General features: G+C 35.8%; 1 pseudogene; it reads right to left on the reverse strand.

Annotated features, from left to right (window-relative positions):
• Positions 1-2365: 2365 nt before the first annotated feature.
• LOC125934020 (nuclear transcription factor Y subunit alpha-like) lies at positions 2366-5611 on the reverse strand (annotated as a pseudogene).
• Positions 5612-11381: the final 5770 nt, after the last annotated feature.

The raw sequence follows: 11381 nt of genomic DNA on the forward strand, positions 1-11381 counted from the left end.
AGTGTACCAACTTCTCTTCTTCCTCTTTTTTTTTCCCTAAAGGAATTTCCTCTTTCTCTTGTCTTTTTTTTTCCAGTTTTATACCCAAATCCATTATGAAGTCAATGATATGATTTATTTTACATATCTTTATTGACTCTGCTCTACATAAAAGTGTGATAATCACTAAAGAAATAAGCATGCATAAGACAAGGTCTTATCATTGAAAATCCCTCAGACAAGAATGAGACAGTGTAAGGAATGAGTATGTATCTGGGTTTGAAGGTTATACAATTTTGAGGATGCTCGTTAAGAAAAATGTCACAGGATACAAATAAAAAACCATGTATAGGCACTTCAAGGAGACTATGCAAGTGAGGGGTTCTGGGTCTTAAGTTTCACTTGTGTTATGGTAAATCCACTACTGTTAGCATTATAATGATGATATATACAAAGTACTATGGGAATGCAACTGGTCAGATTATTTTCTCATATACTGTTACCATCTTCTTAAATGTTAGAGAAAGAAGTCTATTTCTGCCACCTATGGGAGTCAACTGAGATCTGATTAAAGCAAAATCTGAGCTAAGGCTGGTAAATAAGAAGCAGTTCACCAGTTAGAATAAGAGGGAAGGCAAACATTTCAGACAGCAAGAGACAGACAAATGACAAAAAGAGAGGAATTTGCACCTTTTTAAAAACTGCAATTATACACAGCATGGTTGCATCACGAATGTTCGAACAAGAAAACAAGAAAAATATGTATAGGTTGGACACTAGCCTGTTATCACTTAGAGAAGACTTTGGTTTTTGTTTGCCATGCTAAGTACAATTACTATATATTTTAAAGCAGTGAAATACTTAACTAGGCAGTTGTAGATCTTTTTTTGTAAACATCTCTAATTAAAATGACGTGTCACTCACCATAGTTTTTGAGTAAAAACTTATAGTTCATGCTGTGTGATATACAAATCATTTATTGTTCATATACTTATTATGGAACGTAGAAAAGATAAAAACTACCACTTAACACTCATATTAGTTTACATATTAAATATAAATCATGTAGAGAACATTATTTGTTCAGTGACTAGATATCATTAAATCACACTGAAAATATTTATATTGCCATCCAATTTTTCCCCATTTATATATGTACTTCCGTTTGCTCCGGAGAAAACTGCCAGGCTAATGACATTTAGAGTGATGACAGAATCATCTGTCAGCCTTCTCTGTAATTCTCTCCGGGCCCTGGCAGACAAATACATTTTCACATGCTATAAAAAATTAAGTACCAAAACAATATAAAAATAACTTTAAGGGTCTGATAAAATAGGCTAAAGCAAGGACATTGAAAGTTAATGCTTCCCTTTCTGCCTAAACTTGCCTTATTCAATTTCACAGATTTTATAAAATGTAATAATTCTTAAAAACCTACAGAGGGCAAAGAGAGACTAGTTCTTTTAAAGGAAGATACAAATAATGTTCTAAATGTAATTGTGAATCATCTAGATGACTCCAAATATATTTGTCTTATCATTTAGGATGGTTCCCACTGAAGGTAACCAAAACCCAACACAAAGTGGCTTAAATTATAAGTAGAGCTGTGGCAAGTCCTGGTTCAGTCATGGCTTTGCTGTATTTAATGACTCTTTGTTTATGATCGTGTTACTAGTATTAATGGATTTAGTATTAATATAATGGCTTCAGCAGTTTGGTTCTCCCACTTATGTCCTGACAGGAAGCCCATTAGTTCCAGTGCTCCCAGCAAGAATGGCCACATAATTTTGTGTATGCCCAGTACTTAATCAGTGCCTGCCCAATAAAATACAACATAACTGTTCATTTAAATCAATCCTGCCCTTTCTTCCCAGCTGGGGATGTAGTCAATGTTTTCAGGTTGCACTGAGATACATGAGGAAGGAGGATTCTTAAACAAAAAGTTGAACACTATTCAAATAGTGCAAAAGGGAAATGAATCTTGGGCAATCAATTTATGCTTATTGCAACTGCATAAAATTGAATGCCATTGCTTTATCTTCAGTACTCATTTATCTCCTGAAATTTTGTGATGACTCTGAATTTCTCTTCTTTATTTATTTTGTCCACAAATTACTATCCATATCTATACTGTGCTTGTTAAATAGCAAATCTGACTTACCTTCTCAATGTTTTTCAGAATGCCCTCAACTTTAGCAAAAAGTGTAAGTTCCATGGAATGGGCATCCAAAGTTTTTCATGGTATTTCTTACGACTTACTCATTGTACCTCCTCTTCCTTTCAACTATACTTCAGAATGAACATTGCAGGATTATAAACTATATGAGTTTTTATGCTTCTTTTGTTTCAATGCACTTGCATGCTTTTGCTATAATATCTGTGATCATTATTCCACCTTTCCCTGAACTTTTAGTTCTTTCCCAATAATCACAACTAGCTTAGATGCCTCCTTGTTCAGGAAGGCTTCCTGAATGCCAAAGGCTACAGTGTTATCCAGACATCTATACACCTGTATAGTGTAGTTCATGGAATATTATTAGAAAAGGTCTATTAGTGTGTTGTCATATGAGGAGATCTCTGGAAGAACCGGTTCATGGCTGTGAACTCAGCTCCTGACACACAGGTGCACTTAATAAATATTTGCAAAATGAAACTACAGTACATATACTAATAGTGGCCTCATGTGCTACCACATTGATCCTCATTTCCTATGTCCCAGTTTTACATGATTTATTTTATGTCTTTAAAATATACTATTTCTTTTCTTTTTTTTCCCTTAATTTCTCCCTAATTCCCTTAAATTTCTCCCCTTAATTTCCCTTAATTTCCCTTATCATCTTACCAAGTTGACTCCAATTAACTCTTAAGGTCCCAGCCTAGAGTGTCATTGTTTTCCAGGCAGCTGTTTATGCCTCACATGTCCATGTTACGTTAGCCTGTTACACATTCATAGAATAGCCTGTGGTATCTTTCTCTTATAATACCCAGATTGAAGCATAAGGACTTATTTTATTTCCTTCTTTTTAATGCTAAATCATATTTCATTGTTATGTATAGGCCATATTTTCTCTTCTGTTCATCTGTCTATAGATATTTAAGTTGCTTCCATATCTTGGCTATGATAAGTAATGCTGCTGAACATGGGAGTGTATGTATATCTTCAAAATACTGATTTTACCTCTTTTGGATATATATCCCAAGGTGGGACTACTGGATCATATGGTAGTTATACTTTTAATTTTTGAGGAAACTACATGCTGTTTTACATAAGCTAAACCCATTTGTATTCCCACCACCAGTTTAAAAGTGTTTGCATTTTTCCAAGTCTTGCCAGTGCATGTTACTTCTTATCTTTTTTAAAGCTTATTTATTTTTTTAGTAATTTCTACACTAAGCATTGCAAATATCCAGTGAGAGAATTATTGGTGTATTCCTGTTTTCTTGGGTTAGTATGGATAGCAGTGAAGAAAGGATGATCTGATTGAGTGGGAGAGAACTGAAAAAAATTATAACTCTTAATGAGGTCATAGTAGTAAGTGTTAGGAAGAATTAGGAACTGTAAGATTTAGGAAGACAGAGAAAAAATATGTATGGCCAGAATATTGAAAGTTATGCTTTCAGAGATACAAATATAGAACTATAATAACCCGTAGCCACAATATTACAAAGTATGTATTATTTAAATAGTGAAAACACTAGTAATACAGAGAAATCAGATCAAATATCACATAGATTTATTTTTATTAAATATTTCACTATTTTTAAAATGTCATTTTTAATGTGAATATGAGTAAGTAGCTTCACATTTTACTCTATAAGAAATCAATCAAATCTTAAGTTGATATTCTTAAAAGTAGATTTCACAGGCAAGTTGGTTCCATTAGATTCTGGAAACAAATAAATTGATATTATGTCAAATAATTTTGGCAAGTGCTGCATACCCTACGTCCCCCTTAGCTATTCACAAAGCTTAAAAAGACTGGAGGGTCTGATAAGTCCTGCAGTATAGCAATCTCTTTAGTTTTCAACATGTATATTACGAAAATGATTACAGGACCCCTCCTGCCAGACATTAGCAACTCTTACAATACTCTGAACCCTGTTTCTCAGAATACTCTTTGCAAATCATTGTTGTAAGCTAAACAATATACATACGTATGTATATATGTATGTATGTGTGAGTGTACACAGATACCTACATCTCAGAGAATTTACTGTGTCCAAGTAACAAGATTGAATTTCTATGTCTGGAAGCTATCCATGAATACAACATGTCCATTCAGTTAGTCAAAATGAGCTCCCCAGCCAGGATGGATGCTCTTTAGTAAAATTCCTGTAGGAATGAGTGGGAAGATTCTTTCCTGCTCAGTTGGGTGGTCTGCTTCCGCAGTCAACCTACGAGCCTGTGTCTTGTTGCTGGGCTGGAATGGGTCCCTTGATTCATCCTAATCTGTGAAATGCCAGTGTTATCCACAGTTTGAAATAGGTCTGGACTAAAAGGGTAAGAAAAAAGCTTGCCATTTCAATTTGTCAGACGTTGCTGCAAGTACAATACTGAGCCTCTTATTAAAAACTAAGTGGTCTCTGCTCTGAATGAAAGGGCTAAATGTGATTGTAAGTATCCCTTCAAAAGAGCTGATTAATTTCCTAAAATAGGGGCAAAGAGTGGCAAGAAATGTAACCTTGATCACCTACATCACATGGCCTGGCATGAGAACACTCAGATGATCTGTACCACTGTTTGTTTGTTTTTTTATTTGTTTGGTGTGGTTCCTGCATGTGGGGGACAATCTTTTTCCATTGGAGAAAATAATTGCCCTGCCCATTTTCACCACACTTCTGTGCTGTGGTATGTTTCATGCAGGTAATTCCTTCTTTCCTTCTGCCTCTAGTTTATCCCTCCTCTTACAAAGATGTTGGTATTATCTGGCATTCATATAAAGAGGCTCTTCTTCAAGCCTCTCTGTCCCAGGTAGAGGGATTCCTTGGATAGGATGCACAGATTCAGCACCAAGCACCATCATTAATTACCATCCCTCCTGAATTGACCATATAGCCTGCCATTGGTAGAGTTACAGTAGTGGGCCATTGCCCACTGCTGGTTTGTTGGTATTGGCCTCTGTCTGAACAGTCTGAGCTTCTGCCAAACTGGCTGCTGACATGGTGGTCACGCCTTGGTAGAGAGTGATGCCATCTGCATTAACTGGCTGATAGAAGATGGTCTGTCCTTCAATAGTCTGTGCTGCTTGCTGCTCCGAAACAGTGATCTGCTGCCGTGTTTGTTTCTGGCTGGCGCTGAAAGCTGCCTGCAGCTGCTGAATGATCATCTGCTGAGTAGGGTCCTGTTGGCCCTACACCTGCAACATTTGTCCTCTGTTTCTTCCCTAGTGCTGGATCTATCTCTACAGATCCAAGAAAATCTGCTACAAGTTCTGTGTCCCAGATACAGGTTCTTTTGTGATAATGTGACCTTGTCTACAAGGAACAGTTTAGGCAATGGCCAGTTGATGTGATTAATTGGCCAGTGATTAACACTGACTTATATCACTAATGGATGCCCCTGGACCTGCTACTGAATCTGACAATCTACTTTGTTGACATACATATTGCTATTTGCTGCATTCTGTTCCATGGTCCAATTAAGTCAGAATTCCATTCACAAAGAGCTTCACTCTGGAGGTCCCAGAAAACTGTGAAGAACACTGCAGAGTTCAAGGGAATTTGTGGCAAGACCCCTTTGCACGTGGAACCTACCTGGACCTAATGGTGAAGGAGAAAGGGACACATCTCCACTTGGCACTAGCATTCTGCAAGGGTCAAGACCCCTCAGTGTACCTGTTCTAGTGGTGACATCCCTGCATGGGACTGGCCACTGAAGGCCTTCCTTGGACTGGAATGCCCAGAGGCACTTACTCATGGGCTCTGGGCCAGGGCCACCAACCTCTCTGCATATCTGGTTAGTCTCAGCTCAACTCTAACGGTTTTTTTTTCAACATATATTTATAGGCACACCCTTCTGTACACTGGACTGTATTAATTTCTGATGGAGATACAAAGATATTTAAGCAAAGATTATTCATAAAAACCATCTATAACACAGGAGGAAAAGTGAGAAAAGCACAGAAAATTCCTATGAAAAGACAAACTATGAGATAAAAGAAAAGTAGAAAGAAAGTTTTAGGGATATTATCAGAGTAACAACCCTGCCTGGAAATCAGAAAATAGAGTACAGAAAGAGCGATATTTGAGCATGATTTTTAACATGAAAAAGATTTTGATCAAACAAGTGGGGAAAGTATGGAAAACAGATAGGGTGTCTTCTAAAAAGTAGGATAACAGTCCAATTTGGCCATAACACAAGATACATATAAAGAAATTGAACCGAATTGTTGCTGTGTTCTCCCTCAAGATTTGCTTTTTTCTTTCTACTTCTCTGTTGCTCTTTTTGTCTAGTGTGGGCTTCTCATTGCAACCCCTCAAGTCAGCGCTTCCTAGGTATCTGGCCTGTCACACTCATCCTTAGAGCTGACATCCACAGCCATGGCTTCATGAAAACCAGGAAGGCTGAGATGTCCATCCTAAACCAGTCTCCTAAACTCAGACCATTTCACCAAATTCCTCCTAGATTTCTCCCAATGAATGCCCCACAATAACCATAAAAACATTATGTCGATCATTTCCTCACAAATCTATGTTGCCCTGAGTCCCCTAACTTAATCTATAGCAATAAAATGCTTGAGAAAAACAATAAGGAGGAATCCTTAGGCAACAATAATAATCATATGAGGTCACATCTCTAGACAATTTAGAATATCCCTCAGAAATCTTCCACCCAGAGGAAATGAGAGAGAATGACAGCAATCTACTCTAAAGATGGTTATACTGGCAATGGAATTTCCCTGAAATGTGCTTCTGTGAAGTGGAAGAAAAGAGCAGAATAGATTTTCAACTTTAAGGGAAGGCATGCAACACTAGCTGCATAATTTGCAGTGCTCAGTGAAAGATGAACAGTGGGCTCCTTTATTTAAAAATTATTAGGAATTATCAAGTCAGCAACAGTAGAGCATTGAACTGAGTGTCAGTCCCTTCCAAGTGCCAGCCCCGGGCGACTGCACAGCCCACACACCCTGAAGGCATCCGTGTGTGCAAGCCCTATAACCTGCCAGAATTGGTGAGTTATAAAGTACTTGGGGTTCACAGTAAAGGACAATAAGGTTATATTAAAGATAGGAGAGCATTCATAGAAAAATTTTAAAGAAAAGTAAAAGAAAAAGTGAGCTGTACATGAGAAAAAAATGTGACATCTAAATGTCCACTATTCTGTGCATCCTCTATTCAGTTCTACCATGTAATTGCCACAGGGACGGTGTGAAATACTTTGTAAATATTCACACCAATTAAGGGCTTGTACTTTTACTTTATTAACTCACACCATCCTGCATTCATATCTTTCCTCACAAATATGTTTGACATTTATTCATGTATTTTGTGATCGAGAACTCTCATTGTGCCCGTCAGTATTTGTCTTAAGCTGCACGTGCTTATTTTAAAGAAAATATTCATGAGGCTCCTATGAAGCCTTGGTTTCAATTCTGACATCTTATCTGCAACTTCCTTCATGATAACCTCAGAAAAAAAAGCTTATTATTTCTGTTCGTATTCTATTCTGCTCTTATTTAATTCCTACCATTATCCCTCAGTGGTACAAAGTCTTCCATTATTGATCACGCTATCTTTCAAGAAGTAGTGAAAGAATCTTCTGTTGTTTTATTCACTTTCAGTGCTGCACATCTTCATAGCGTCAACTGTGCTTTTTCAGTCAATGCATTTTGCCCTTTCGGTTTTACTTCATTATTTACTCTTTTCAGTGTATGAAATATTTTCCCAGATTTAAGCAAATTAAGCATCGATGCAAAATGTATGTCTAGTAAGACATCTATAAAAGAATTCTGGGAATATCTGGGATACATTTGTGTATCATTGTTGACATATATGCCCCCACTGGTCCAGTTTTGATCCCTCATCATTGGAACCTGTCAATCACTGTAAATTGTATGTGGGTTTTATAATGTGAGGATATTTCCCAGAGGCTAAAACAACTGAAAGTCTTGGGCAAATGGAAAAAACAAACTAATAAAGAAAGAAAGAAATTCAACAAAAGGCATGACAGAATGTGCCATTCTGTGTATTTTTACAATTTGGATTTTCAATGCTCTGCCATACAGAAAGATGAAAAATTCTACTACTAAAATTCTTATGGTCAAATGGTTTTTAAGTTTATCTTGTTTTTAGAAAATAAATACGGTAAATTAAATATCCTGAAAGATACCAGGGAGAGAAAGCATAATGCCATGCATTTTGTATGGTTGTTAGGTTATTATGTTTTTAATAAATGGTGCATATAATTCTTTTGATACATAATTTTAATGGCATGTGTAGCCAATAAATGTTTTTGTAATTCTAACTTCTTTTGCATTGTTTGCTATTCTGGTCATGTGCTACTTTCTTTTCCAATATTATTATATTTGGTATCTCTTTTCTGTTTCATTTCATAATTATGAATGAGAAAAAGCTTAGTAGAGAACATCATTCTAAAATTAAAAAAACCACAAATTAGAAAATATCCATATATACTTTTAATTTTTCATTAATTCTCATTAAGCAACTAGTGTCCATTATCCTATCATGAATCCTGTAATGGGAGTGTTTAGTTCTAAATCATGTGCACAGTAACACAGTCAGAGTTTCCAATATTTTATAAGCTCACCACATGAGTTCCAAATTCATATTTTGCTGAAGGATCTGAGAAACAAACCTGTAGAATTTTGAAGAAACTGTATAAGGACAATCTAAATTATAAAACATAATTTTACATTATAAAATTGGATGTATTTGGATGTATTATGGTGTTAGTGTTTTTGCTTCTTTTTACTTAATGAGTGTGCAATAGCCTCTAAGTCTTATTTAATCTTCCGTGAATCATATCTCATTCAAAAATGACCAAGGTCAGGGGTGGCTCAGTTGGTGAAGTGCCCAACTCCTGATTTCAGCTCAGGTCATGATCTCCCATTTCATGGGATCAAGCCTCACACTGGGCTCGTACTGACAGCATGGGGCCTGCTTGGGATTCTCTCTTTCCTTTCTCTTTGTTCCTCTTCTGCTTATTCTCTCTCTCTCTCTCTCTCTCTCTCTCAATATATTTAAATAAACTTACAAACGACTAAGATCAGGCATATGATGTGTCACATTCCTTGCATAATCCAAATTTTACCACAGGAGCTGGTTTCCTAAGTTCTAGTTTCCTCTCCTCTCAGACATTTGAGTTGTGTGTGTTTATGTTGGTGTTTGAGAGCGTTTGCATTAGGTATGGTGTAGGCATCTCAGTGAAGAACAGCCTTAACTTATAATTATTCAAGAATACAATCTCAGAAGATAATTCACTGAAAAGTGAAAAAATTATCACATTTCTATTATATTGCTATGATATGTCACATGATGATAACGTCTTAGTTGACAAAATAAAAATTAAAAAAAAATGTAAGAAAGTTCAAGAACAGAATGGCGATCTTACCCAGACATGAAGGTATACATACATACAAAAAGGAAGATAAATACTAAGAGAAAGTTCCAACTGTAAGGTTTACAATGTGATTACAGGCATGGTCAACATTAACTAAATTCATTATGCCAGTAGGGTATTGTGGCTTAGAGAAATGTATTTTATGAGTATACTATTAAATTATACTTACTGGGGCTACATTAATTAAAGTCAAATGCAATGAATTATGGAGTATCTTCTATTCTAAAGCAGGGTATGTTATAAATCAATTTACCATTTGCTTATATCATGATATCCAAATTACTGCATACTCTGGAGATGGCTATTGAACTCAAGAGAACAAGTCTACGAGGATATGCATCAAATGAGACTGGACTGTAGGTCAGGCCTTTTCAATTCTGGAATGCACATTAATACTAGACACAGTATTGTCCATAAATTTGAAGAGGTACAAGGGAATTTTAGAATAAAAAGTCAAAGTCTGTATTGTCCCTTTCACTGATAATGTCCACTAATTCTGTGAAGTTCAACCTCTGATAATTGGTATTCTTTGTTGTGAATTATTCATCAACGACATGGAATTGTCTAGGCTTGCACAAATAATTTTGGCTAATAGATGTGTTTATAGAATTTTATGCATTGCAAATAGAGAATACACTTGGTATATTAAAAAGAAACCATGTACTAGAGAAAAGAAAATATCATATTCAAAAGAAGCATCATTAGACCATGTTTACCATATTTTCTAATCATAATGCAATAAAATTAAAAATCAATGAGAAAATGTTATAAATCCTCATATCTTGTAACTAACCAACTACAAAGTGAAAGCTGGGTTAAAGAGAAAAAAAGGAAATTTGAAAAATACTTAGTACATAATACCTATGGAATCCTCACATGCCAAAATATATGAGCCAAAACTGAGCAAGCACTTGCAAGAAAATTTGTAGCTAAAAATGCAATTCAAAAGTAAAATGTTTCTACTATACAGCCACTAGAATGGAAAAAAGTAAAAAGACAGATAATCACAATTATCACTAAGGATGTGAATCAATAAATATTCATATATTTCTGGTGGCAAAGTAAATTAGTACAATCAATTTGGAAAATTTTATACCTTGATGGTATCTTTTAACATTGAACATTTGAAGTGTGCCTGGGTGGTTTAGTTGGTTAAGTATCTGACTCTTGATTTTGGCTCAGGTCATGGTCTTGCAGTTCACGGGTTCAAGCCCTGCATCGGGCTCTGCACTGGCAGTGCAAAGCCTGCTTGGGATTTTCTCTCTCTCCCTCTCTCTCTGCCCCTCCCCTGTTCTTGCATGCATTATCTCTCTATCTTTCTCAAAAATAAATAAATAAACTTTAAAAAAATGAAGTTGAATACTTGGATATCTTTTGACCTAACATTTACACTCCTAAGTACATGCTTAACAGAAACATTTACAACATTTATTAACCTTAAGACATGTACCAGAATGTTCATGACAGCACTACTTTAATTGGCCCCAAACTTGAAGCTACCCAGATGCCCAACAATATTAGAATGGAAATTACATTATGGCATATCCATATAATGTAATACTTTCCAACAACGGGAATGAATAATTTGGATTACACGCAATATGAATAGATCTCATAAGCACTATGTTGAGTGAGAGAAGCAAGTCATTATATACACTATTTGGAAGAAATACTGTAGAATCCTATACAGAATGCTGTTTTAGAAGAGGGTAGAAACAAAGGAACTATGAGAGGGCTTTTGAGAGGTTATGATTGATCGAGGCTGCTAGTTTCACAATGAAGTCAGTTTATCAAAATTATGCTAGCTACACTCTTATATGCA

This window comes from Panthera uncia (genome assembly GCF_023721935.1).
Source record: "Panthera uncia isolate 11264 chromosome A1 unlocalized genomic scaffold, Puncia_PCG_1.0 HiC_scaffold_16, whole genome shotgun sequence".
NCBI classification, from domain to species: Eukaryota; Metazoa; Chordata; class Mammalia; order Carnivora; family Felidae; genus Panthera; species Panthera uncia.